Source organism: Armigeres subalbatus, unplaced genomic scaffold, assembly GCF_024139115.2.
Source record: "Armigeres subalbatus isolate Guangzhou_Male unplaced genomic scaffold, GZ_Asu_2 Contig1911, whole genome shotgun sequence".
NCBI classification, from domain to species: Eukaryota; Metazoa; Arthropoda; class Insecta; order Diptera; family Culicidae; genus Armigeres; species Armigeres subalbatus.
Window position 1 is genome coordinate 1 of NW_026942741.1, and position 4,259 is coordinate 4,259.

A 4,259-nucleotide genomic window follows, 5' to 3' on the forward strand; every position below is an offset into this window, starting at 1 on the left:
TAAAATAATATGTGGACTAGAAATCTTCATTAAAAATAGCGATAGAAATTTTACGGCCGCCGCGACATAAATAAAAGTGTGTATTACTAAAATATTACTTTTTTGGCTGATAAGAATCAGCGGTTACTAATGACGTTTTTTTTACAAACGACACATTCTCACATTTAATCACCAATAAATCAATTCTGTTCCACCAGATCGCTGAAGTGCGGCAACGATACGGACGCGTCATCTCATCCGGATTTAATCCTTTTTGTGTTTTTAGATTTGATTTTGACTCTTTTGCAGCAAATGTATAAAGGTTAGCAAATAAATTCTCATAGGAGCCAAAACACAAATGTAAATGATGTGAATAGAGGTTAAAGAAATAGTGAAGTGTAGAAATAATGTGCAGTTGATTTTCAGAACTTTCATCACAACAATCTTTTATGAGTGATAAAACGCCGTTATCACACACTTTCAGAGGACATGGACAATCAATCATCAATAATTCACCATCAACATAATTGGTATTCAGATGACGTATGTGATTTTGTAGAACAAAGATTTAACGTCGATTTGTCCAATCTGGATGGCTCTTCCACGCGAACCGACACCACTAACAGGTAGCCGAAGGCTATTTCCCTACCTGTCTGTGGTGATGATTTGCGGGAGTGCTATCAGATTGACAAATCGACGTTTGAATCTTTGTTTACAAAATCACATACGTCCTTTTGAATAAGTACCCGAGAAATATCTATATATAGAATCTACATCTAGAAACGTCTGGTATGCTTTCTACCTTTTCTACTCAATTCCAAGCTGTGAGGCTATTTTAAGTATTTAATAATTCTAAATCAGCTTAACTAACTAGTATCTTGGCGTTATTTCATTCCACTAGAACGATAATGAATTTGGCAGAATGTAGAAATAGCCATTTTCCAGTATGCTTTCCCACTGGTATGAGATTAGACTAAATTAGATTAGAGATTCACCTTTTTAAGGATACTAAACACAGAATTCTGGTTTTTTTATCGGTCGTATTTTGATGGTGTGTCATCAATGTACCACCAAAATCTATGAAACATGTTCCTAAAAATCCTAAATAATTCAAAGAAAAGTCGAAGGGTAACTAATGTACGGTAAATATTTAAAATGAGCGTAAAACTGAGAAAATATAAATCGTTTAAAAACAGAATCCTGTGTACCTGCCAAATAATTCTGCCCGATCTTGCTCAGATTTCTTTTTTCGACTTGTAAATCGTTGCAGCGTCGCACTATAGATCGATTTCAGTTCGAGCTTGATGGTTTTCCTAAGATCTCATGAAATCGTAGTATTTTTAGATTCGACTTTTCCAGCGAAATGTTCAATTGAAAATTTGGAATACTGCAATATATCAAATAATTAAAATTGCTTTCTACTCGATATTTAGTAGCGAAATACAAGTTTTCGATAACTGCATTATATCTTTGTAGCAAAGACTTACTCAGACTCTTATAATAAAGGCTTCTGGATTCGCTTCCCGATCCTTTTAAATGTTTGCTGAAATAGTTGATCCTTGTTTCTGACTCCATCGAATTACGATCTCCCAAATGTTCTCGATGAAGTTGATGCCAGGTGATTGAAATGATCATTCCATCACCGATATGTTATAGCCTGTTCAAATTACGCCATTTATGATAATAAATCTTCTATCTTCTTCTTCTTCTTCTTCTTCTCTTCTATATACATAAAAATGAATTTCTGTCTGTCTGAACCTTATAGACTCGGAAATTACTGGAACCGATTATGTGAAAATTTAAATGCAGAAGTTTTTGGGACCGCGGAAGGTTCTTGAGATGGTTCGAGACGCCTTCCCTCATTGAAAAAGGGGGCTCCCATACAAATGAAACACCAATTTCTCCATAACTCGAGAATTTTTCAAGCAACTGAATCCAAATTTGGTATGTGGAAGTTTTGAAGGGAAGATATGTTTCTATGAATATGAATCAATTTTAGGCGAAACGAAGTTCGTCGGGTCTGCTAGTAACATAATAGAGAGTAATTTGATGTCAATTTTCATACATTCAATTTAATTTCTCATATTTTACACGATAATTAAAATTGTAAATGGCGTAATCTGAATAGGCTATAAGGCAGGGAAACATCTTCAAGTATGTTGTTTGTACATGAATCAATCCATAATTCCAGCTTCTCCAAGTCTCTTCTTCTTATTGGCATTACACATCCCCACACTGATCACTTTACAAAACTGTTTACAATTTCTGAATAATTCAAGAAGTTGAGAAAGCAGATGTTTTTCTCCAGATTTTAAAGTGATATCAGGGGACTCTTCGCTGGAAAAACAACCTCACAGCAACAGCACGTCTACTATGTATTCAATTCAAAACAAACAATAGAAGTTCCTTACGTATCCCACAAAATTACTTGGAAAGCTCATCTCTTATACACTTAACTGTTATAGCTCCCTCTCTATGGTTGGGAGGGCTTTGATTCTCACCTCTCTGATTCATTACAATCTGTCGAAAGATTCTGTTCAGGGAAATTTGTCACAAAATCGCGATACAGTCGATTCTTACACACTATCTGCAATAACTCTTGTTCAAATTTCAAATCCAAGTTTGTTGAGACAGAATTCACTAGGGACAGCTAATATATGGGAAATACTTGCAGAATGGTGACATTTAGAATAAATCTTGAAATTTTTACCATTTAACTAATGGTCGAAGATGGCTAAACTATAATGCTATTGATGTAAAATAATTTAATTAATTTCGACGTTCCACATTATTCGGAGCTTCGGTAATAGTACCAAGATCTTGGCAGCTTCGATAATATTATCGAGATCTTTTTTCCCAACTGCGATTAAAAGTAGACGGAAAAAGGCCGTTCTGTTGGCTATTTGGATTTCTACCGAGATATCAGCTGTTAAAATTCCGACAATTTATTTTGCCATTCTCGATCTAAAATTTTGTTCAATAAAAAAGGCTCTTGTTTTCACTTGATTATCTACAAAATACTCATATTTGATTTGTTTCTTTTTTTCTGTATTCTTAAAAATCCCAACCAAAGAAACCAAAGAGAAGCAGCTACTCACTCGCAAATCTGGGATCGCTGGCCGTGGACCCGTACCAACCGGCGGCCGAGTTCCGCATATCGGTGTAATGACCGGCCAGGGACAGGTTGTCCGTGGGGCCACAGTAGCTCTGCACGCTCGGACTGTGGTACAGGGGAGCCATTGCATGGTACGGATTGGCCATACTGCTTGCGGCAGCCGCTGCCGACACTGACGATACCGTGTTCGAACCGAGACCACTAGGTGAGTTTACGCTGCTCCCGCCGCTGGAAATAGTCGGGTGGAATAGGGGCGTTAGTGAGACGTTCTAATGCGGTTTGAAGAAGTTAGGATTTTGATATAACTGAAACTATCACACTGAGTTAAGTTTGGTTTGGTTCAAAAATCGACGCTAACCCATATGGAGACGGTGGGTTGGCGCTGAGTTCCAGCTTGCGGTACTCTTCGATGGGACTTCAGGATGTCGCTGACGCTGAACGGCGTCGAATGGCTGTGCAGAGAATTGTGCTGAAGGTTCTGCAGGTGCTGTAGACTAGTCAAATGGTGATGATGATGGTTTCCTTCGGCGATAAGCTCATAACCAGATCCACACCATTTAGATCGGGTAACAGTCCATGCTCTTGTTCTGAATCGTCTGGATACACTCCAGATACACTGGACAGTGTGGTGGACATGTACACCACTGAGCACACTAACAAATCACTAGAGATACGTTCAACTACGCGCTACGGGAATGCTTCCCACCATCAAAAAATCTACTGGGAAACTTTTTAGAGTTATCTAAATACCACAAATTCACTCTTGGGTCATGTCTCAAAAGGCCCTCAATCGTTTTCGAAGTCATCGGTTCAAGCTAAAGTTCTGGAGTCACGAGCACTTCACACTGAAGGATCGACCTTGACTTGGTAATCCTTGAAACTGGGGCAACTGCTCAGACGCTGGCTGAGAGCATATTTCAGGAAACATAAAACAAGCAAACACTGGCCACGAGTACCCCTTGCGCTTGCCGCAAAAGTATCAATCAAGGATCCTACCGTGATAATAAATGGACAGATACACTGGGACGCCCCGCACTGCACACTCACTACGAAGAGTTACGATAATTCAGCACTTGAGCTTAAGTCTTCCACTCAAGAAAGTCCCCCGCGCGTGTGACGACCGGATTGCTCTTTGACTCTTGGGCAATTGCAATCTAGTGGTAAT

The 4,259-nt window shown here is 38.8% G+C and overlaps 1 pseudogene; it reads right to left on the reverse strand.

Moving 5' to 3' along the window:
• Positions 1 to 3,077: 3,077 nt before the first annotated feature.
• Positions 3,078 to 3,758, reverse strand: LOC134203519 (homeobox protein Nkx-2.4-like; annotated as a pseudogene).
• Between the last annotated feature and the right edge of the window lie 501 nt (positions 3,759 to 4,259).